The sequence below is a fragment of the Macaca nemestrina genome, chromosome 7, assembly GCF_043159975.1.
Source record: "Macaca nemestrina isolate mMacNem1 chromosome 7, mMacNem.hap1, whole genome shotgun sequence".
NCBI classification, from domain to species: Eukaryota; Metazoa; Chordata; class Mammalia; order Primates; family Cercopithecidae; genus Macaca; species Macaca nemestrina.
In genome coordinates this window covers 163429910-163455372 of record NC_092131.1, presented here as the reverse complement: position 1 = coordinate 163455372, position 25463 = coordinate 163429910, and the positions used below count along the sequence as shown (strand labels likewise).

Below are 25463 nucleotides of genomic sequence, written 5' to 3'. Positions count from 1 at the left end.
TATTAATTTGTTCATGCCCATGGGCAAGTCACCAAGCCCTAAAAGTCCTAGTTTGCTCAACTTTACAATGAGGAAACTGAACTAGATGAGCCCTAAAATAGACTCTTACATCCTAGGATTTTGTCATCTGGGAATGTAATACTATTGGAAGGTAAGAAAGTGATGAGAAACCAAATATTAGATCAACTTTTTGTAGACCTTGGGACAATGAAAAACTCTGATTCACTTTAGACTTAGTGTTTTAACAATGAGAATAAAGGATTTTAGAACGACAATATTTCCAAGTCCCCTATAAGTGCTGATAATTTTTCTGTAACTGGAAGTGCCCAGTTTTAGTATCTGGCTACAACCAGTAGCCCTTGAAAATGAAATAAGAAGAGTGAAGGTATCAAAATATATTATCAGTCATTAGGCAACCTTATTGAGACTTGGTTAGCATGAAAAATTTACAAAGAACCCCTGAAGCTTCTTTTTTCTTACGAACCAGATGAAGATTTTGGAGGAGTTATATATTTTTTTCCAGCCATACCTAGCATATTTTGGAGGTTATCATAAATATGATAAAATATGCACTGATATTTTAAAAGCATTTGGAAGATCAGAGACTGCCACCATCCATTAAAAATTATCAAGGTAATGCATAAACATGGTAAAACGTCAGTCAGTACAGGAAAATTCAAAATGACAATTTTGAGTCTTCCCTTCCCCTACTTCCTTTCTTTAGTGATTGATAATTTTAGCCATTTTGGTGGTCACCTCAATAAATAATTTGCTGATGGTTTTGTCTCTTGATTTCTTCACTTTCGATAACATTCATTGTCTACTTGCTGTGAAAGGTGAAAATTCAGATCATGCTATCTTCTTATACCCCCTGCCCTTTCCAATTTCTGATAGTAATGCTATTGATTTTTGTTTTCCTCTTCATTACTTTTGTAACTGCAAATCTCTATCTCTTTTTCTGTGAAGCCTTAGACCTCTTAACTGTCTGATTCCATCAGATTTTCTGGCCATCCCTGGACAGGATTTCCTTGCTCCACACCCTCTGCTGTTAATCTGACTCTACCACTTCCTCCAATACACTGTTTCAAAATGTCCTCATCCTTGAAGATGTTAGCTGACATTTAAAAGATGTCCATACTTCTGATCATTCTTATACCAGATGCATACAACACTAGCGTAATGTTAATTTTTACATGTTTATCAGTATCTTTTACAGAGTAATCTGTGTTGGTCTTAACATCTTACTTAACCTGATCAACTTCTTCAGGGCTGACGTGGTAGTTATTTCTTTATCTTCCCACAAACAAGATGTGCACCAAAGTGTGCTCAGTACATGCTGCTGATTAAAATAACTAAAGAGACACATTCTCATCCCTTAAGTTACTGTTGACAATTTTGAAGTGTCAGTCCGAAGTCACAGTTTTAGAAGAAAATGAGATTCTTTCCAGCCTAGGAGAGCACTTCTGTTCACCTGCTGGGAGTGTTAATTAACTGATATCTAGTGTGTCTCCATCCTCCCTGGAGAGTTTACACCTTTCTTGGCAGTAAACCAAGTGGGTTGGCATTAAGCCTTGCAAAGATTAGATAAAGGCCAGATGTTTTTTATACACTTTTTTATTTGTGGGGGAGGCAGTGTATTAATTTTGTTTTTGTGCTATGTACTCTAAGGTTTGATGGTTCTTGATATCTGATTCATTTTTGGGTACCAGTAGAAGAAAGCAAGGAGCACAGATGGGAGGGTATATTCTTGGGAGAGAGGGAAAATGATTTAACCTTGCTATGGTTCTGTCCTTGCTCAGTCAGATGGTAAAGAGGCAACTAAAGCCATTGGAAGATTAGGAACCTTCCAGGGTGCAGGGTAGGCATGGTGCACACAGGCTGGTAAAGTTCCTGATCTTTTGACCTCCTGATCTTTTGAGCTGTTAATTAGCTCCTATTCACTTTTTTCAAAAGATTTGTTATGAAGAATTGAGAACACCTAGAGTCTCAAATGTCTTTTTAAAATCATCAAATAAAGATTAGATTAAATTCAACATAGGTCTAAGTTTTTGAACTTAAGTGGCAATCTAGTTGGTTAACATTCCATTTCCTGGCAATGGCAGATCATAAATTTTAATTATAAGCTTAGAAAGGAAGTTGTTCTTCCTCCACCCTCACCATTTAATCTGCTGTTTTGGAGCCAGCTGTTTGATAAAGACCCACAACTGCTCTGTGGTGACCCCAAATCAGCACCCCTATAATGTGGCCCTGCTCTGGCTTAACCTTAGAACCTAGTCTCAGTTATAAAGTGGGGTAGGAGTGGGCTGGCTACTCTGAGGAGGAACTTAAATTTCATAGTAATCTGGGGTCCTCCCCTGTCTCTTCCCCATTGAATGGAATTCTATTGGCCAAATAAATATTGGCTCTGTGTAGTATTTTAAAGTTTCTTGGGGCAGGGTACGGGGGCAGACAAAATAAGCAGGGGCCTGCCGAGGGCTTAGCCAGTGAGGCTGCAACTAAAAGCTACATGAAAGGGATGGAGCTATCTCCAGCAGGCAGGGGCCTCTGAAAATACATGCAGCATTTTTCCAGAGTCCACAACTGCCCATTCAAAAACACTTTCCGGTAAGTGCCAGAGAAAGTGTTATGTGGGAGGTGGCATGGTACCAGCTTGCAATTGCCTCAGGGAAGCTGAGCACAATCTCTTTTAATATTGAAGAACTAGTCTCCAGCCTCTGACTGAGGGAGAAGAGGAGGGCTTCTAACACTTCTAACACTTTTAACGCTTCTAACATTCTAAAATGGAATGGCGGAGATGAAGAGTGATATTTATTGACTTCTAATTTGCCATCTGTCTGCCTTAATATTTGTCTGAAATACAAACTTGAGAAAGGAAGAGCAAGTCTTTATGAAGGCTATTTGACTTTCCACCCCAACCCTATAGGCCTCATGACAATGGAGAGGCCAGCTCTCTCACCACTGGCTGTCTGGTCCTCTGTCGGCCACTGTGAAAGGGGTCACAGGGAGGGCGTTAACAGATCAATGCCTTTGGCTGTGCGCTCCCTGTTCCCACAGCGATCGCCCAGGATGCCTTAAAAATAATCTGTCCTTTTCACGTGGAGTAGATTTGCAGGTCTGGAGTCCGTAAAGCCAATTTTCATTTTTAATCTGGTTTGAGCCCATCTCATTAATCAGTCAAGTCTTCCTTTTCACACTTGCCTTGGGAGACAAAAGGAGCCCATTTATGAGCTGTTAATTAGCTATTAGGGGACTGGGAAACTTCCAAGGGGTCATTATTCACACTGAGGCTAATACTTATTTAATTAGAACTATTCCTTTCCTGTCATAAATCCCTAGTTAAAATAAATTTAGCTCAAAATGTCAGCTCAGCTTAAACTAGTGGTTAATTCAAATTCTCCTGATTTTTTATGGGACAAATGTTTAAACAATAGCTGCAATCCTGCCAAGCCAAGCATAGTGAGACCCAAGTCTAATCAGAACTGGCACTTAAGGGTTGTATATGTGTGTGTGTTGACCGAGAATGTTCATGAGACCAAGAAAGTGGGCTCCCTCTGATCATCAATCACTCTCTCACATACATTTGTTTTTCCTTTTCTTTTCTTTTTTTTTTTTTTTTTGAGACAGAGTCTCATTCTATTGTCTAGGTTGCAGTGCAGTGTGATCTTGGCTCACTGCAACCTCCACCTCCTGGGCTCAAACCATCTTCCCACCTCAGCCTCCTAAGTAGCTGGGACTACAGGCGTGCACCACCACACTGGCTAATTTTTTTTTTTTTTTTTTTGTAGAGATGGGTTTCACCACATTGCCCAGGGTGGTCTTGACCTCCTGAGCTCAAGCGATATGCCTGTCTTGGCCTCCCAAAGTGCTGGGATTATAGGCATGAGCCAATGTGTTTGGCCTTTTAAAAACTTTGATAAGAACCTGAGATCTAATTGTGGTAAGGAAAAACAGAAAGGAATGGGATAAAGCAGCATCATCTTTATAGACACTCGAGTGCAGTGCATATGCAGCTTATAACACGGCCACACATCCTTAAAACTGGGATTAACTGAGGCACTTGAAGGAGAGTGTGCTGGATAATGAAGTTTGTATTTAGACAAACGTTCACAGAAAGCTTTTCCTTTTCTACTGCTATTGAAGCTTTTGAAAAAGAGGTTTCTATGTTTTCTTCCTTTCTTCCGGTTCCAGTTATCTATTGTTAGATAACAAACTACCACACAATTTAGTGGCTTAAAACAACCACCATTTTATTTGCGTGTTATGAATTTGGGGAGGGCTCTACTAAGCAGTCATTTAGTTCTACGTTGTTTCTGCTGGTTTCACTTGGCTACATTTCAAAAGGTGTTATCACATCTGGTACCTCAGTGCTATTCCGCAGGCCCCCCACCGCCACCCTCTTTCTGTCTCTCTCATCATGGCTAGCGTGGGCTCTTCACAGAATGGTGGCCATGGGGTAGGTAGATGTCTTACATGGTGGCTGTGTTTCAAGAAAGAGTGTTGCCAGTCACATAGGAAAGCTGAACTATCTCTTAAGGGTCAGCCTTGGAGATTACTAAGTGTCACTTCAACTGCATTCTACTGGTCAAAATAACCACAAGGCCAGCCCAGATTCAAGAGAAGGGGAAACTGATGTCAACTCTCAATGGCCTCCCAATGACAAAGAATGTGTGACCATCTTTATGGCACCACATGGAACTCACTGCATGCAAAGCCTGTATTTTGTTTGTTGATTAAGGAGTGTGTGCTACCTCCAGACCATGATTTAAGATGTGAATGATGATTGCATAGTTCTGCAGATGCAGGAAATGTGGTGAATCCCAGCATCAGTTAAAGATGCTTTCAGCTGTGAAAAACAGAAAACCTCGTTCAAATCAGTTAACGTCATATGACATTTATTTGCTTATAAGGCAGGAAGTCCAGAGGTGGGGGGTGGCCTTCAGGGTTGGTTGAGCCAATGTCTTAGTGATGTCATTAAGTGATGTCTCATTATTCTCATTAGACATTCCCAGGGTTGGCTGGTTGGCTTCATCCTGAGTCTGGTTCTTCTTACGGTGGGATGGCTATCCGTAGTCATTGTGGCTGCTTGCTTTCTTACTCACATTCAGTGAGAGAGAGACTACCATTTGTGGTCCTTTCTTAAAACTGAGAAAGAAGCTTCAGAAGACATTATCAAATCTATTCTCTAGGCTTATTGACCAGAATTGGCTCACATGCCCATTTCTGAACCAATCACTGCCAAGAGAAAAGTGATATTCATATGCCAGTCTCTCCCATTCTGGATCCAAAGGTGGGATCAGCATCTCTGAGACATGGGCTGTGTGGAACAAAAATCAAAGTGGGGATTATGTTGGTAAAAAAAAAAAAAAAAAGGCAATCGATTTTGTATATGCAACCAAGAATATCATTGTGTTGCTTTAAAAAAAATTTTGGGGCATCGATTCATTTTCCTAAGAGAAAAAATAAAAATTCCTTTTGAGAATTCAATTTAGGGAGAAATTAATTGTAGAATGAGCAACATTATAGAGACACACCTGGTTAGAATTCTGTTTTTGTACTGAGAGAGTCATCTCCCTAAAGTCTCCGTCTTCCCTCCCTTGAACCAGGATAACAGTACATGCTTCTTAGGGTCAGGATTAAAAAGTGATAATGCGTGCAGGATACCATGACAAAGTAAATAGTCCTAATTTGGGAGTACATGAGCACACAAATGGGAGGTTCCTCTGATCAGACAGTGGGGTATTTCTGAAGGTCTATGGGTGGAGGGGATGTGGAACACAGTCGTATCTGAAAGCTCAGAATGCAAACTTTTGCAACTAGAACCATCTGGAGTGAGAGGGGTGGTGATACAGAGCTGGGACAGATTTCTCTGGGTGTTTCCTCCCCTACAGCATGTTTTTTAGAAGTGAAATCAGGTTACGAAGAGCACTAAGGCAGCTTTGAAGGGGAAGTCCTGAGAGAACAGGCTGCAGCTTCGGGGTGTGAGTATGTGTTGTGTGCTTGTTGGGGAGCGGGGGTGTGGAGAACAGCAGGCCCACTTACGTGGCCTTGCCTGATGGCAGATTAGGTCAATAGTGGATGGCCTCACCTCCTCCACAACTCCTGCCTCTCTAAGTCACCTCTCAGCCAGGGAACATATGGGGATGTCGTGAAGCCCAGGCTATGCTCTGGGCCCATTTCCCCAACCCAAAGCATGATTACTCTATGTCTCGCTGAGTCTCACTGTTCCCCACCTCCTACAAAGGAAGATTGCTCTCTCCCTCCCTGTCTGTTGTTCCCTCCCAGTGCTGGCAGGGCCTTTATCCTCTAGGAGTATGTTTGGAAACTAAAGTAAGAGATTCTCGGGGAGAAGTTTCCATCCAGGCATCATTCACTCAACTTTCTTTTTTTTTGCATGTGTGTTACCTTAGCCAATGTGCCAGTGTATTTGATGCTCTACAAGTGGTAAAAGTAAGAGGCACTGTCTTCTTCAAAGGTGAAAAATAAGCCCCAGATGTTTCAAACAGCAGCTGAGTCACAAAACACTTTCAAAAATGTCATCTGACTTTGACTCTAGCCCAGACAATGCAGAAAGATAATGTGAAAAATATTCACTTTAAAGAGGAGGATTTTAATGTTGCCCATAAAGTTAATTATATTTCAAATGTTTGAGACAATGTTTGGTATGTTTTAGGGAGACACCAGACCTGAAATGAATGCTAGAGGCTGGCTGAGTTGCAATAAAAGAGCAGGGAATCTTTTAATGTCAATAGGCCGCAGGCCATCTCCATGCCCTTTGCCCTTTTCGTCTTTACAAACACCATAAGGTAGGTGTGACTATCCCACTTCACAGAAGAGAAAACTGGGGTTTAGGGAGTCAATGTCACACAGTAGTGATTGGCCAAGTCAATCCCAGTTTGTGTGTTACACGAGTTCCCACCGATACAATGACCTTTGTTCATCCATGTTAGCTCATCGTATAAGATGAGTTAATCACAAATAGGGAAATGTGAGTTCCTGCCCCAGCTCTGCCCCCTTACTAACAGGGAGGCATTGGGTGAATGCCATTTCCTCTCTCTGGGTGAATGGGCTGACTAGATGGTCTCTGAAAGCAGAATCAGCTCTGAAAAGTCAAGGTTGTGTTAGCTCTTTTGCATGCTCATCCGTGTGCTCTTTTAGCTCTGTCATACCCATCTGGTCTCCTGAAGCGGTGTGGCTGGGCAGAGCCTCATGTAAATATCTGGGTGGAAGAAAAGCCTCATGAGATCTTTCTTGAACGGGAGAGCCGCCTTGACCAAGCCTCCCAGGGGGCAGCTATTGGGAGTGGTTTCTCTCCATGAATCACTTGGGGCTGCAATGTGGGAGGCCTTTCTGCTTTCACCGTAAATATCACGCTGTTGAATGTATATAGATTAAAAAGTAAATGAGATTTCTGTTGAGTTGAGGTGTTATGAAACATAACATTTATTCCTACAAACAACTTTGCTATGTGTATAAGGCAATGTGTAAATGAGGTCACACTGGCATGCCCTGGCTGTTTACAGACTGTGAGAGGTGGAGTCAGAGAGTGAAGCAAGCAGGTGAGGTTCATGGACCGGCTTCTCAGAGATGGTGGCTTTGAGAAAGGGAAGGGAAGTTCTAGGCATGATATAGGTGTTTGAAACATTTTTGTGATAGATTAAAGCTAAAAAGTAGGTGGAGGAGGAAAAATGCAAAGGACAAACTATGAAGACAATGAAGATACTTGTTAAAATTGGGATTAGGGCATGGCATGGTGGCTCATGCCTGTTATCCCAGCACTTTGAGAGGCCAGGGCGGGCAGATCACCTAGGTCAGAAGTTCGAGACCAGCCTGACCAACAGGGCAAAACTCTGTCTCTACTAAAAATACAAAAATTAGCTGGACATGGTGGCAGGTGCCTGTAATCTCAGCTACTTGGGAGGCTGAGGCAGGAGAATTGCCTGAACCTGGGAGACACAGATTGTGGTTAGCTGAGATCATACCGCTGCACTCCAGCCTGAGTGACAGAGTGAGACCCTGTTTCAAAAAATAATAACAATAATAATAATAATTGGGATTTGTAGGTGAAAGAAGTCAACTTGGGATCTGCTGAATAACCAACTTATTTCCTCTGCTTTCTTTTCTCCTGAGGACAGCTGCTTTGGGTGGGGTTTATACTGAGATATCTAATCCAGGCTCCATGACCATGGGCTGGAAATTGGAGAAGGAAAGGTGGGTGCAGATGTTGTAGATAGATTAGGGAGACCTTTCGGCTACCTGCAGGACAGCCGCTTCTCTTATAAACATTTCCTCTCTTCTCATTACTTTCTCTTCTGCATTTATCCAACTCACTGAGGATGACTTGCAAAAGATTTGGCGACCTCTGTATTTTAATTTCAATGGCAAACTGGATCTTGAAGGAGGGCAGAGCAAACCCTTCAGTAGCACCTGCCCTTGTGGGTGCCATGTTCATGTTTGTGGGGGATGATGACTTCCCGCTGCCTGTGGCTATCCAGCAGGATCACTGGGGAGCAAGACAGAGGAAGGACTCTTTCTTATAGTGAATGCTCTGAAAATGAGAACACAGGCTGGGCATGGTGGCTCACACCTGTAATCCTAGCACTTGGTGAGGGCGAGGCAAGCAGATCACGAGGTCAGGAGTTCGAGGCCAGACTGACCAACATGGTGAAGCTTTGTCTCTACTAAAAATACAAAAATTAGCCAGGCGTGGTGGTGTGTGCCTGTAATCCCAGCTACTCAGGAGGCTGAGGCAGGAGAATCACTTGAACCCGGGAGGCAGAGGTTGCAGTGAGCTGAGATTGTGCCACTGCACTCCAGCTTGGGCAACAGAGCAAGACTCCATCTCAAAAAGAAAATGAAAACACAGAATTCATCCTGAGTTCTGAATACTTAGGCTTAATAAGTTTTCATGGCAGCAGCTGGTTCTAAGGTACATGGTGGGGGAAAATCATATGACCTTCTTGCCAATGTAAAATATACAAGATAAAAAACTCAGCACTGACCAACTAGTACAAAGTGGAGGTAAAGCCTACCTTTGTCTAAACGGAAAGCCACAAGACATAGGAAGATGTTCTCGCCTACCTAATGGGGGATTTCCTTTAACAGCATCTATGACAAATGGCTATTAGCCTCTTTGTGTACAATTCCTGTGTTGAGAAACTTAACTACCATTCAAGGGACCCCAGTGACCTGTTGTTGAAAGATGTTCCTCTTTATACAGAGCTGAAAACTGCCTCCCAGTAATTTCCAGCCACAAGTTCTAATTCTGGAACTAGACACAAAGTCTGTTTCCCCTTTCAGATGACAGACCTAATATTGTATGACCATTACTTGTCCCCCTTTTTCTTCTCTTTTTCTTCTCCTAAACCTGTTTGCAGGCCTGAATTCTCTCAACTGTTCCTCAGTCTTAAATGTCTCCCAGACCCTTCTTCTGGAGATGCCCTAGATTTCAGTATCCCAGCTAAAGAAAGTCATCTGGGATGAACAGAAGATTACAGATGGGTTGGGTCTAGTGGCTCATGCCTGTAATCCCAGCATTTTGGGAGGCTGAGGCAGGAAGATTTCTTGAGCCCAGGAATTCAAGACTAGCCCCAGTAAAACAGTGAGAGCTGTCTCTACAGAAAAAAAAAAAAAAAAAAAAAATAGCCAGGTGTGGTGGCATGTGCCTATAGTCCCAGCTACTTGGGAGGCTGAGGTGGAAGGATCACTTGAGCCTGGGAGGTGGGGGCTGCAGTGAGCCATGATGGTGCCTCTGCACTCCAGCCTGGCTGACAGAGGGAGACTCTGTCTCAAAACTAAAGTAAAATAAAAGTAAAAAAATATTACAGATGGGTCTGCTGGGCATAGAGGCCAGTGGAGCTGTGTCTCTTGAGCTGCGCATTGATGCTATTATGGCTAGTTAATCTCAATATCTTATATTAATTGAAAGAAACTAGACACAAAAGCTTACAGTCTGATTCAATTTATATGAAATCAAGAATAAGCAAAACAAACCCTTGGTGATGAAAATCAGAAAGTTATTTCTCTGGGGAGGAGGAAGGGTAAATTCACTGGAAAGGGGAATAAGGGAATTTTCTGCAATGATAGAAATGTTCCTTATTTAGTTTGGGATAGAAGACACATGGGTTTACCGTTTGCAAAATTCATGAAATTGATATCTAATTTGTATATTTTACTGTATGTAAGTTATACTTTAAAGAAAACTCATGTTTTTCATACAGCAAACTGTTTCCTCAAAATTTCTTTTCATTTATTTAGCTTGAGATATTTACAAGATAAAAAAGTGCCACAAGTGTATATATCAAGAAGAGCAGCTGCCTGCTTTTCTATTGAAAGCCAATTAAGCGTGCACTGATTTTTCTTCTCCACCATGCACTTCCACTTTTGTGCTGAAAGAAAAATAAAACAAAATCTCAACCACAAGTGATGTTTGAATGCCAATTACCTTCATAAAAACTAATTGCTCCTCAGAATTTCATTAAAGCACAACGATGATAAAGTGATGAGAAAAATCTCTTTACTGAACTGAAAGATGACCTGTATGCCCACGGAATACAGGGAAACAGTACTTTTTAAACAAATGTTAATTAAATAAAAGCACGTGGTCATAGAGGTTTCTTTATAGGCTCTGCAACACAAAGAGGAGGTCTTTTTAAAAAGCAAATTTTCGAAGACTTTCTTTTCTCTTATTTTTGACTTGGAATTTGAACGTTAGTTCAGCCCACTAAAGCGGCAAGAGACAGGTTTTCCAGAGATCAGAAAGAACTCTCTCTTCAGTCAGGAATTGGGACCGTTTTCAAAGTTTAGCCCCCAAGTGATCCAAATCCTTGATTAAAGAAAAAAGCCAGCAGAGCCCCATAACCCCAGTCTTACCACAAGAAAACAATGGACAAATTCCATCATAGTCACATCCTTTGATACACCTGACCAGTAGTCAAAATGGTCAAGGTCGTCAAAAACAAGGTAAGTCTAAGAAACTGCCACAGTTAAGAGGAGCCTGAGCAGACATGAGGACTAAATGTCATATGTACCCTGGGTGGAATTCTGAAACACAAAAAGGACATTAGGGAAAAACTGAGGCAATTGGAATGAAAAACAAACAAACAAACAAACATGATCTTTCATGAATAATAATGTATTAATATTACTTCATTAATTATAACAAATATATTTAATATTCTAATGTAAGATGTTAGTAACAGGTGAAACTGGGTGAGGGGGCATGAGAACCCTCTGTGCCACCTTCTCAATTTTTGTAGTCTAAAATTAGCTCTAAAAAATAGGCTACTAAACAATTTGTGTAGTATTAAAAAAAGTCCAGAAGGTTACCCACCAAAATTTTTTCGGAGGTTACATATTTCCAGAAAGAGATGCAAGTCTTTTTTTTTTAATATATGAAAAAAAGGCCACAGCAGCAGGTGCTTCTACCCTGAACCCTTTCTATACTTCTTCAGGTCTTGGGAAGGGCAGTGTTAGTTTCTGATGTATACTTTGACTCTGCAAGGACTCACACCTGATGAATATGAGTTTGAGTTTTGATCCGAAGTCAAGTGTTCCCCATTTTGGCTAACATTTGGTAATGCTAGTCTTTTTGATATTAGCAACTTTAGTGGGAATGCTGTCTCATCTCAGGTTTAATTTGTATTTTCCTGATGACAACTGATGTTGACAGCTTTCTATGTTTTTATTGGCCATTGGTAGATTCTCTTTTGGAAAGTCCTTCCTTCTGGGAACTTGGCTTCACCTTCCCTCATTGGGTTCCAAGTCTAAAACCTGGGTTAGCTCCAGTAACTGGGCAAGAAATCATGGATTTTTTTGGATTTTTTATTGGGGCAACTGCCCTCTGGTGTCCTTCCTTCCTTCCTTCCTTCCTTCCTTCCTTCCTTCCTTCCTTCCTTCCTTCCTTCCTTCCTTCCTTCCTTCCTTCCTTCCTTCTTCTCTCCCTCCCTCCCTCCCTCCCTCCCTCCCTCCCTTCCTTCCTTCCTTCCTTCCTTCCTTCCTTCCTTCCTTCCTTCCTTCCTTCCTTCCTTCCTTCCTTCCTTCCTTCCTTCCTTCCTTCCTTCGTCTCTCTCTCTCTCTCCGCCCCCCGCCTCCACAGGGTCTCATTATTTCACCCAGGCTGCTCACACAGCTTACTGCAGCCTCAAACTACTGGGCTTAAGCAATCCTTCTGCCTCAGCCACCCGAGTAGCTGGGGCTACAGGTGTGCACCTCCATGCACAGCTAATGTTTGTATTTTTTTTTTTTTTTTTTTTGTAGAGACAGGGTCTTACTATGTTACCCATGCTCATCCTGAACTCCTGGCCCCAAGTCATCCACCCACCTCTGCCTCCCAAAATGTTGGGATTACTGGCATGGGTCACTGTGCCCAGCCCCTTCAGTGTCTTGATTATTCATTTTTGGTTTATTTTGATGGTAAATTGAAGAGTTCTTTGTTAACAGTCCATCTATTTTGCCCCTAGGAATGCTGTGTTTTCTTAACTGTTTCTATAACTGTCTTGGCCTGGCCCTGTGGACTGCTCCAACTTTGCTGCTCATCATGACGATTAGATCTATCTGATTTTTGACAGCTACACATCATCATCTGTCCTCTACTCCCCCTACCCTCACTGGGTAGCAGGGTGGTTGTGATCATCTCTATTGCTATCAGTTAGCTTAGTTCTGTGTTCTGCGATCCCCTTTTCTACAGTTACCAATGACCCGCGAAGAAGAGGCATCACTCTGCTTTTTAGTGATGCTGGTGTGCCTCTCACCAGCGTACTGCTTATGGCTTTCCTGTGCACTGTAATCATTTGGTGAGTATCCTGGCTTCACGTGGTAGATCTACTCCAGCATGCCCACTTCTGTGAATCTTTCAATCCCTTCTTCCGGCAGCTGCTAGAGTAATTCTGGCATTTCACCCTCCCTTAGTGGGAGCCATTGCTTTTTCCATGCATCTAAGAAATAGCCTAGAGACTAGAACATACCATTGCTTAGGGTCCTTGCTAGAAAGTTAAAATCTGCATTTCAGAAACATACTCCTAAACCGATAAACTTTTTACAAACCAAAAATAAAATTATAAGTCCCTCAATTGATTGAATGGATACCTTCTCTCTGCCAAGTGAATTCCCAAGTAAACCTGAAAAACTAGTTCAAACCATTATGGAAAGGGGGAGTTGGGCATGCCTCATTAGACACTCCTGTCCCTTTGGAGTTCAGGCACAACTGACCAGCATTAAGACTGAAACAGAGATCTTAAGACTGACAAAACAGACTCTTTGTAGCAATAAGATACTAAATTCCAACTTGACTCTAGGATAACATCACATGACAGATAGCAGGCCTTGGAAGCAGTCAAAATATTTTACTCCAAAATATATTTTCTTTGACATATTTTGAAATGGCCATGCAAAGCTGTCTCTTATGGGGAAAATCTACATTTTGTAGAGAATCCCTTTCCCTTCAAGGTCTTTTCCTGATCCAGGAGAGATTAAGAATCTAGCACCTTTTTAGGTCTGACAAGAGACATGTAACCTCTATTCTCTCTGAAACCTGTTTCCTAGAGGCTTCTTCTACATAATAAGAACCTTGGTCTCCACAATGCTTTATCTTAACCCAGACACTCCTTTCTATTGATTCCAAGTCTTTAGATTAATAACTCTTGCAACCAACTGCCACTCAGAAAATCTTTGCATCCACCTATGACCCGAAAGCACCCCGCCTCCACTTTGAGTTGTCTCATCTTTCCAGACTGAGCCAATGTACACCTTACATGTATTGATGAACGTCTGCCTGTAACTTCTGTCCCCCTAAAATGTATAAAATCAAGCTGTAACCCAACCACCTTGGGCATATGTTCTCAGGTCCTCATGAGACTATGCCTTGAACCTTTGTCACTTGTATTTGGCTCAGAATGAATCCCCTCAAATATTTTACAAGGTTCGACTTATTTTTGTCAACTTTTTCCTTATTCAGTATTATGTTCTAGCCTCTTTGATCAAGTAACTCAGAATCCAGTCCCATGTGTGGATATGATAGGTGGGTCTCCTTGGGGTGCAGTCCCTTTTCTCCTTTGCCGGGCCCAGCACATCTGCAGCTGGGTTAAGCTGCAACTTATTCCTAGTTAGAAGACACAGTTAGAGGCCCAGTGGCCCAGAGGGGAGATAGAGGACTCTACATTGTCTTCAAGTAAGGGAGTGGTCCTAGCTCTTAACAGAGAGAGGTGGTTCACTTTCTTCTTCAGATGGAAAAGATCTAGAGGAATCTGAGAACTCAAGAGTGTGAGGAAAATCAACCTATGTATTCCATTCCACCTCACAGGTCGGGATTCATTTTTCCCCAACCACATTCCTAACTTTGACATAACAGATCTGCCTTGATTAAGAGTTTTAACCCTCCCTGGAGTTCTGCCAAAAATCACCATTAAGACATGGGACTGTACCTGGGCCTCAACTTTTCCTGCCCTCTCTCTTCAGGTGAGGAAAGCCTCTTTACCTTCCTAAAGACCCTCTGACTTTAATGCTGGCTTTCAGTAGCCCATTAATTGCTCTGAGCCTTTTCTTGAGCTAAATTATTTCTGTAAAACTTCAATGGAGTATAGCAACAGCATCCTATCTCACTTCCCGAAGATTACTTTTTCCCTATATTATTCTAACACTAAGTACATAGCACCAGCTATCGTATTCCCTTTTCACTATGCACTATTCTAATTTGCCATGAAGGAAGTTTTAGTGATTGGAACAGGAGCTGTCTGTGCTCCGCTGCCTCCGGTGATGGGGTGTTCGTTGCCAGCCAGATTGTGAGTGAGCCAGTTCCTAAGCATCATTTCATTGCCTGCTTTCTTGGACCACTCTTGGCACTGTTGGGATGCCTCAGAGGCTGAATTCTCCGGGAAGCAGAGTCTGAGATAAAGGTCGGTCTGCAGGATATTTATTAGGGAGTGTCCCTAAGACCATTTATGGAATTACAGAGGAGGATTGGGTAGTAGAATTATTCATTTAAAATTTTATATTACAAGAATTGTATGATCATTGTGGAAAAGTTAGCAAATGAAGAGATGTAAAAGAAGCAAAATTCTCCTACAATCCCAACACTGTTAATCTTTTGAGGAAATTATGCATTCTTTTTTTTTTTTTTTGAGGTGGAGTCTCGCTCTGTCACCTAGGCTGGAGTGCAGAGGCATGATCTCGGCTCACTGCAACCTCTGCCTCCTGGGTTCAAGTGATTCTTCTGCCTCAGCCTCCTGAGTAGCTGGGATTACAGGCATGTACCACCATGCCTGACTACTTTTTGTATTTTTAGTAGAGATGGGGTTTTACCATGTTGGTCAGGCTGGTCTCGAACTCCTGAGCTCGTGATCCGCCCACCTCAACCTCACAAAGTGCTGGGATGTCAGGCATGAGTCACCGTGCCTGGCCATTTTTTAATATATTCTTATATGCATGTATATATAATTCCTTTTAAAATGATGGTTTCATACTGTACTTAATGTTTCATAATCGACTTTTCTCATGCATATCTTGTGAACATTTTTCATGACAGTGAATACAATCTATTTTGTCATTTTAGTAGCTGCAGAGAGAGGCCTACACATCCAATGAAAGGTTGTGTAATGTATGTCTAAGAGAGCTGACTCAGACCAGACCGCCTAGATGCAGATATTAGCTCTGCATTGACTAGCTTTATGACCTGGTTAGCGAACCTCTCTTTTCCTCAGTTTCATCATCTGTGAAATGCTGACAGTAATTGTCGTACCTATCTATTGGGAGGCCTAGATATGTTAATATATGCAAAAAATTAAGAACAGAGCCTGGCATTCTATAAGTGCTACGTAGGTGGTGTTAGTGCTTTGTACAAAACACCATCATTTAATTGACCAAAGTTTCTTCATTCTGTTTTTTTTTTGTTTTTGTGTTTTTGTTTTTTTTGATAATGGTGTGATGGAGTCACTTCTTTTTTTTTTTTTTTTTTTTTTTTTTTGAGACAGAGTCTCGCTCTGTCGCCCAGGCTGGAGTGCAGCGGTGCAATCTCGGCTCACTGCAAGCTCCACCTCCCAGGTTCACGCCATTCTCCTGCCTCAGCCTCCCAAGTAGCTGGGACTGCAGGCACCCACCACCATGCCTGGCTAATTTTTTGTATTTTTAGTGGAGAGAGGGTTTCACTGTGTTACCCAGGATGCTCTCGATTTCCTGACCTCGTGATCTGCCCACCTCGGCCTCGCAAAGTGCTGGGATTACAGGTGTGAGCCACCGCGCCTGGCCAATAGATACACTTCTTCTTGGGGTGGGTCAGGGACATTTGTTTGCCTGTTCCCTCAGATACCTTCCTAGAATTAAGATTGCTGTGCTAAAAGGCAAGTGCATTAAAAAAAAATTTTTTTTGATATTTGTTGCCAGACAAGCCAATTACATCATTCGTTGCACCAGTTTCCAGAAACAGCACATATGTATGCAAGTGCCATTTTCTTATACTATCGCCAACACAAGTACAATCATACATATAAACCCTTGTTAGTCTGCTAGGTGGAAAATGAGGTTTTAATTTATATTTATTACTAGAGGGGTTGAATTTTTCATAATTTTGTCCATTCTGTTTCTTTTTTCAAATAGCTACTTATGGCCTTTGCCTATTTTTCTAATGAGGGTTACTTTTTTAAAAAAATATAAAATAACTATACATTAAGGGTACTTGTATTGGTCCTTTTTCACACTGCTAATAAAGACATATCTGATACTGGGAAGAAAAAGAGGTTTAATTGGACTTACAGTTCCTCATGGCTGGGGAGGCCTCAGAATCACGGCAGGAGGCGAAAGGTACTTCTTACATGGCGGTGGCAAGAGAAAATGAGGAAGAAGCAAGAGTGGAACCCCCTGATAAGTCCATCAGATCTCGTGAGACTTATTCACTGTCATGAGAGTATCACGGGAAAGATTCAATTACCCCATGATTCAATTACCTCCCCTAGGTCCCTCCCACAACATGTGGAAACTCTGGGAGATACAATTGAAGTTGAGATTTGGGTTGGGACACACCCAAACCATATCAGTTACTCTATCATATTTTGCAAATCTTATATATAAAGCTGACTCATGAAATTTTAATATTGAAGTTTGGGTTAGGCATTATAGCTAGGTTGGGTATGAAAGAGATTACTTGGTTTTTAGTAGCTTTTAAAGTGGACTAGTAAACCTTGATGAAGGGTATTGTATGTGGAAGTTCTTTCTACGAGTCTTCCATTTTTTTCTCTTGTTTGAAATTATATCAAAATAAGAAGCTCCAGCAACCCCACTCCACACACACACACAAGCAAATTGATTTATGGGGTAATTGGTGCCCCACTAACCCCACGGCTACCTACCTATTTTTTTCATTATGTTTGTGGCTGTTATAAGTAGAGAGGCCCCACGGCCATGTCTGTGGGCAGCCTGGGACAAGTCTACAAGCTACCCCTACTGAGATCAGCTACGTCAAGCTCTGCTCTCCTCTGGCCAGAACCCGGGTCTGCTGGAATAATCATACCCTTTTGGTCTGTTATCACGTGCTCAGTATGCTGCTTGAAATGCTTAATACCCTGTTGGCTTTCCTAGCTTCTTTGGTTAGGAAGTCCCCTCCTTCTCACTGGTCTCAGGAGGATAGGTGGTGGCAATGCAGCTTGCTTCTGTTTCCTCCATCCCTCATCTTTCTGTGCTGCTTATGCAAAGGCCCACTCACTTAGAGGAGAAAGACTCCACTCTTAGTCCCATCGCTGCAGCTAGAAAGTTAGTCCTTAGGCAGACTGACATACCTGCAGAAGGAACCGCCAACTCTTTATGGCTTAATTCAACAAAATTTATGCTACCTATCCAACATGAGCTGTGGAGGATTGGGGTCAAGTAGCATGGGGTTAGTGATGGCTCTGTGATGGCTGTCCTCCACATATTACTCAGGGATTCAGGCTAACAGAGGCTCTGCCCCCATCATGTTACCAGCTACCACAGCAAAGGAAGAGACAAGCGTAGAGAAATTATACTCACTTTTCTCTACCTTGGCTCTAAGGGGTCACATATGATTTTCACTCACATCTCATTGGCCTCAGTGGTCACGAGGCCTCGCCTAACTGCAAGGTGGCTGGAGAATGTGAGGAGGGCCATAGAACATGTGTGACCTTTGCTGTCTCTGCTCGCTCCCAGGATTAGCCTCTGGGCACTTCCTCTCAGCATTGCCATTCAAATATTTATAATATTTTGTTTAATGTCTTCCTTCCTGCTTGACTCAGAGAGAGAGGTTGGGTTCCTGTCTTTTTGGTTCACTGCTGGATTCTTAATGCCTAGCAAGGTGCCTGGCACGTAGTATACCAATAGAGTTGTGACTTTTGGTGCCATCTGGTGGCAGCACACACATATTACAGGAGCAGACACTTTTAAATGATGTAGAGACTAAGGACCAGGATTTCAATTATTTCCGGAAGATGCAAGCGGGAGTGTGGGGAAGTGAGAGTGTTACAAAATAAAAGATTTTCCAACATTTTGGTAGACAAGTGCTCCAGAGTGAGACTCTCTTGGGGTCATAGCATAGCTTTCCTATCAGTTCTGGCCCACCTCAGTTTGTCTCTTCTCGGGTGTGGCTGGTGAAAGAGCTACTGGAGTAGTCCGGGTTTTCAGAGTTGTCAGGACACAAAATGAGTTAAAATGACACACCAAAGAAAATTCAAGAATCTACCCATAGCTGCGAAATCAGTTGCAAAACAAATCAATTCACTGGTCTCCCTCCACTCTGGCCTGCGCACCTCCAGGGAACAGAACACAAATAAAGCCAGTGACTTTTTTGTTCTTTTTCTTCAAGTATATCACTTTTTCCAGACCCGTGTTCACGTGGCTTTTGTTAAAGCTGAAAACATTCAACGTAAAGAACCATGTTAAGGAGGCATCTAAAAATTTATCCGGCGCCAAACCTTGAGGTTTCCGAGAAGTGTCAGGGCCATCTCTGGCTGCCGACTGCTGGGCCAGATGAAAGATAATGACCCCGGGCAGACGAATGGTTTTAAAGAGGAAAGCTTAATCGAAGGTAATAGTGGGAGACAGGAAAAATTGCAGAATGGTAATGGAAAGAGTGCATTAGTGAGGTTTCCGCACTGTCACCCTTTACCCAGAGACTCCGGGCTCTTCCATGTAAGTGGCCCCTTGCTCTCTGGAATCCATTATCTCCACAGGATGTCCATGATGTGCTTAGCGAGATGGAAACAGTGGTGCCTGGCTGCTGGCTCTGGGGAAGAGGAACCTGAGGACAACAACATTTCCCAGAAAATAAGAAACAGAACACGACTGAGTTAAACAATGAAGAAAGCAAGCTTTGATGACAAACTTTTGGCTGAGAAGTTGTGCTTTGTTTATGAGGAACTGATGAACTGGATGAGGAAATGGTTTTGGTTTGTTTGGTGGTGAACAAAGATTTACAAATACACACATCTTGCAAATACCATTTCTAGGAATAAGAAAGAAAAAAGAAAAAACCTGTGAAAGTTCACTGAGACGACAGACTTTCTGGGATCAGGGAGGACAATCTTGAATTTTTAATTAATAATAACTAACACGTATTGGGCACTTGCTAGGTGGCAGACACCAGGTTAAGTGTTTCTATGAGGTTTCTCCTTCAATTCTTGTGGGTACTCTGTGTAGGGTCTTAGAAAACAGTGCCCCAAAATGAAGGCCTCAGAAGCAACCGTTTCTCTCTGACTTTCTCCTGCCCTCTTATCTCTGGCCTCTCATTCTCTCCCAAGGCTAACCATATAAACTAGAATCCCTTTTCCTCAAAGTGGGTAATAGAAGCCAGAATCCTTTTCCCCCAAGTCAGCCATAACCTAAAAATATTACTTTAACTTTCCTCCTGTCCTTCTGTGTAAAAACTGGCCATGAAGAAATGATCTGACCTACCTTGTTTGACTGTAGGTCAAAGGACCCCCTTGCCAGAGAGGGTCCTGTCCCACACCCGGTAGGAAGAAACGCTGCACAAGAGACCAAGAAGAATTGAGATGGACAGCGCTGGGCGTTCCCAGTGTCAGTGTTAGACCCTTTCTGTACATACTTTGTTGAACATAAGCGTAAAATAGACAGTTCCCCCTGTATCTTTGGGTCTTCATGCTGAAAGTTCCTGTGTCATGTAAAACTATGATCAAATACATGTGTCTACCTTGTCTCCTATTAATCAGCTTTTGTCAGCAATTTCCAGTGAAACATCAGAAGGTGATGGGGAAGTTTCCCCTTGGCCCCAATATCTGTTGGGTAGATGTTCCTATGACCCCCATTTTACAGAGGAGAAACGGGCTTAGGGAAGTTCTATAACTTGCCCCAGGTCATGTAGCTGGGGGGCTGGGACCAGGACTCCTCCCTAGGCCACTGTCTCCAGGGTCCTGGCTGAGTCGCCTCTTCCTATTTTCTTCATTGCTAAGTCAGCAATATATTTGAACTATATTACATTTTATTTATTGTGCCGTGCTGGGGGCTGGGGACATAGCCGTCTATGAAGAAGGGGCCCTGTGTCCTCAGAAGTCATATACTTGGCTAGCCAAGGTTTTATGTGACTGATTCTTCTGGCCCATGGTTGCCACTCCTCCCATCTTCCTCCCTCCCTGCAAACAACTTTTCTTGGCCCCACCTAACATCAAAACTCTGAGCTCAAAGGAGCCCAGAGAACAGCTAGAGGCCCCTAAGCCACCCTTTCCTGTGACGAGGTTCTTAGAATTCTTCAAAAGATTTACCCAACATGATAGGGTAACAAAGTCTGCCAAGGATCTCAAACCAGACTGAGGTGTATTTTCTTCAATGAGATGCCTTAAACTTGTTGAAACGCAGTCACTCAGTTTGCTGAAGATTAATTATTTTTTGCTCTGACCTGGAGAGGGAAAGTACAACAGGCAGTGCAGAGGCTCATAGGATGGCAAAGTCAGCTGGGCTTTGAATTTTCTTTCTTGCTTTGTGAATAAATATTTGCACCTACAAACACAAAAGACGCTGAGAGTGGCGAGTATTTCTCTGCTAACCTGTGGAAGAGACAGCACATAAGTAATGCAGCTCAAGTAGGCCCTGAATGTGGCAAGCGTGGGGGTAACTGGGGCTTGGAGCTCTTCCTGTGTTTTAGCACAGGACTAAGTGTGCGCCGACTGGCAGCTTTCTTGGAGCCAAACGTTGTGTCGTTGTTAGGGACAGAGTTCAGGACTAGGATTTGGAAGACCCGGGCACAAGGTTTTTGCTTTGTGACTAATAATCCACAATCCTTCGCACATCATTGAACTGCTCTGCCTTGGTTTCCTTATTCACATAAGTGAGATGGTAGTGCTGTTATCCTTCCTTATCGGTTTTGCTAATTAACTAAATCCATTAAATTATTTTGAAATATCCTGGTCAAAGGTCTTAGGGATATGTAGAACTAATCATATGAAAGCACTGCTTTAAAAAGCTCTGGCTGAAGGATAAAGAGCCGTGCTTTGCCATGGCATGGTGGGGAACCACTCAAAATCCCTACAATTCATATGGAGATTATTAGGTTGGTGCAAAAGTCATTGCGGTTTTTGCCATTACTTTTAATGCCAGAGCTTCTTTAGCTAAAGAAGAGGCAGAAGGAAATTATTATCAGAACTTCTCTAAAGGCTGTAAAGCAGAACCTCTCAGAAAATACAGCTGTCAGTAGCCCTCCCTTGAGGTCTTCCCTGTGAATTCAGCTGCCAGGGAGATAGACTGCCCATTCTATTCACATGAAAAAGCCTGATAGAACCTTCTATACCTTCTCATTGAAGCCCTGACACTCCTCCCCAGCCCCCTAGCTAAGTTTGGTATATAAACCCTTTATCTCTGTCTATTGGGGTGAGTTACTCCTCACTGAATCTCGCCGTTGCAGGTGTAAATAAACTCTTTTTTTCGTCTTGCTCATCTGTCTTTTGTCAGTTTAATTTGGAGACCCCACAGAGACTGAATAGGAGAGAGGAGAGGAAAAGATTTTTCCTCCCCTACAACATAAAAGTTCCTTTACTACCCAACTGCTACCCACCAAGTGCCCTGTACTCCACTGTACACATTCCTCTGGAGTTCTTAATCAAACACATTTGTTCATACTTCTGTCCGAGCTGTTTCCTTTGCCTGAGATGCCCTAATCTTCCTTGTTTGTTCTGGAGCCAGGCATTGGGTTTATACCTCCCTTTCCCCATCATGACTTGTTCCCTTGAAAGCTGAATGAACTCGTGCAAGTTGCTTAGCTTATCTGAGTTTTCTTCCCTTGTTTCTAAGTTGGGGATAATAATTCCCAGTGGCACAGCTGGAGGTTCTGGGAGGGGAAGAACGGGGAGCACACCTGTTATCCCAGACCCGATGGTTGTGAAGAATGAGAGGACATTCGAGGAAGCAGTGGGAAAACTGGTTCTGTTCAACCTGTGTTTGAAACATTAGCAGTCAGAGCAAGAGATAATAGAGCAGAAGGTCAAAAGATAGTGTCTTTTTAAGTGTGGTCACTCTCCTTGATAGCAGAGCCTGCCCGTGCTTCTGATGTAATCTCCACACCAGCCGACACGAGGATATAAGGAAACGGAGTTCACGCAGCACTTGGCACAGGGCTTGATACACAGAACTCAGTAAACGTGAGTTATGACTATTTTTTTTTAAATTAACTTACTCTTTTACCAGTGTTCCGTGTGCTTTACACATAACTTACCATGGCATTTATTTGCTTGGGAAGTTGTGTAGCCTCTTTGCACTGCAGTGTCCTCATCTGTGAGATGGGAATGCTAGCAGCACTGTCATCTGGGGGTATTGTGAAGATGACTTGAGACGATGCTTAAAGCCCTCTGAACAGAAAGAACCCAGAAGGCATCAACCGTTATAGTTGCTTGGTGGGAGGGAGCTGAGCAACACCATAAGCATGGCTGGGCCTAACGCATGGTAGGTAACTCCAAGTACATTTGGGAAGGACAAATAGGTCAAGACCTACTCTAGTGAGGATCAGGAGAACTGCAGCTAGTGCTGTGGGCTGTCCAGTGTGGGGAGGTGGGCATAGCTGCGTGGGTGTTCTAAGCCGTAGGTCTTCTGTGCCTTACTTACCTTCTGGGTTTGACTGGAAGACTTTTGGAGAAAACAGTGAAACCACCTTTGCAAAAATGATAACAGAAAGAAAATGAAGACAGTGAAAGGGATCTGACCTACCTGACTCCACCTTGCATCTAACCTCCACGCTGTCCTTGTTCCTTCCTGGACATAGGCTGAACTAACTTTGGGAGGAACCTAGTTTTATTTTAACTTTGAAACAAAGATGATAGCAGCCCTTTGCTGAAATGAACCCTCTTCTTGCTGGGGGACCAGAATATCTTTGTAGGGCTAACAAATTAGCCACAAGATTAGAAATGATGGCATAGGAGTCACGCAGCTAGCTAGAGGCCACAAGACTCTAAACCTTACCAATTGCTCCTATGGATAACATCACTATTATAAAACCTCAGATTGGTGCTTAAGATAGTTTTCAGACCCTGCACTCGATGGATCAGCTGGCGCTACTCAGATCAATACACTGGCTCATCTGGTCTTGTGGCCCCCACCCAGGAAATGACTCAGCACAAGAGGACGGCATTGACTCCCTATGATTTCATCTCAGACCCAACCAGTCAGCTCTCCCTACTACATGGCCCCCTACCCACCAAATCATCCTTAAAAAAAACCCAGGATCCAAATTTTGGGGGTGACTGTTTTGAGTAATAATAAAACTCTGGTCTCCCATTCAGCCGGCTCTACATGAATTAAACTGTTTCTCTATTGCAGAAACAATTTGTTGTCTTGATAATCGGCCTGTCTGGGCAGTGGGCAAAATGAACCCCATTGGGTGATTACAACAGCAGGATTCCAAATGCAAAGGTAAGGAAAACTATTACATGTCCCTGTGTTCTGGCAGCAGGTGTGAGGCTATGCCAGCCCTCCCTCTTGCTGTGAAGTTGCCTGTGGATGGGGCACTGTGAGCCATTCCAAAGAAGAATAAAGATGTGATCATTGCATTCAGTTGAACCCTTTCAATGACCTGTGGTTAGTCTGGGTAACATGTACTGGTCAGAAAGAAAGAGATATTGGAGGTTGTGTTTCCATCTGTCTAACTGAAAACATGCATGTGGATGAAGGGAACAAGCTCTGTCCTGAGGAGGGACAACACACTCCTCTACCAAAGTAATTTTGTTTTCTCAGGCCCCGTTGGTGGCTCATACCCTCAAGTCTGACTTTGGATTTTCCCCTTTTTGGCCTACTTCCTTCTGGAGGCAGTTCTGGGGGAAAGAAACCTCAAGAGGCAGGTGGTAGGAAGTCAGGCCAGGCTATTAGACTGGGGAAGGGAGAGTATATGGAGGCTAGGTCTTCCTGCTAATAGGAGATGAGGCTTTAGAAGCCACAAAAAACATGAGACTAACCAAGGCTACCTGGCAATCCATTTCTATCAGCTCCTATCCTGACTGCCTTTCAGCGTTCACAGTACAGCCCGGAGGAGGGTCTTTGAAGGTATAGGGATCAGAAAGAATTTTCTCCTTAGGTAAGATAACCTTTAATTTCTTTCTCTCTTCTCAGTAGGATTTAACCTGATCTTCAAGGGAGCAAGCCAAGAACCGGGGCAACCTTAGGTCAGGGACTGGGGCCTTCTAAATGCAAGGGGATGTGCCAGGGAGATGTTCATGCTGGTCCTAGCCCAAGGTGGGAAAGTACTGGAGCTCGGGGGGTGGTGGCGATATGGAATTGGGAGGTAGGAGGTCTGCTACTGCCAAGGCAATAAAAGAGAAAGTGTTAGCAGTTCCTATTCTAGGAGCAGCTTACTCTACGGGGAAGCAAGAGTGCATACTTTTATAGGACTTCAAAGCAAAGAATAGTCGGAGATGCGGGCTCAGGAAGTAGGGCAGAAAATCCAAAGTCGGTGGCCTTACGGTATTGTCTAGATGAGCGTGTTTTGCACTTTGGAGCTTCACAGACCCAGTGTTAGGGGAAGCCACTTCAAGGTGAGGATCTAAGCCTCTCCATCAGACAGCAACTTCAATACCCAGGAAAGTGTAAAAAGCAATATTTTACTCATGTGAATGTACATGTGAAACAAGAGGGGGGAAGTGTGCCTGAAAAAAATAGCAACCATCAAGTAGACGTGTTCCAAAGTAAAGAATAGGAGACCAGTAATTGCAGACCAAAAAGCTTTTTCCTCTCCAGAGCCCGCGCACTAATGCAGGCATTGTTCCTCCTTCACAAACCCCTCTTCACAGAGCATTAGTACTTCAGAACATTTATACCTATTAGGATATGCTCATCACAGCTCTTGACAAAGCCTCCAAATTATACCTTTTATAATTCCGTTATTCTTTTTGTGCTGCGAAGTCTTATGCTGTGCGTTAATGCAAGGCAATTAGCTTTATCAGGAGAAAAAGAAAAACTGGCTTGACTTCTTGCAAATGCTGAAATTGCCAGATCCGGAGCTCTGTTACTATCACCCTTGAGCGCCACCTTCAGGCAGTTCA

General features: G+C 42.9%; 1 long non-coding RNA gene across 1 annotated transcript; it reads left to right on the top strand.

Moving 5' to 3' along the window:
- The first annotated feature begins 5912 nt into the window (after window positions 1-5912).
- LOC105492527 (uncharacterized) lies at window positions 5913-24588 on the top strand. Its single transcript, XR_011625429.1, has 3 exons — window positions 5913-5978; window positions 22468-22577; window positions 23749-24588. It is a non-coding gene; the product is annotated as an uncharacterized lncRNA (long non-coding RNA).
- The last annotated feature ends 875 nt before the right edge of the window (window positions 24589-25463 follow it).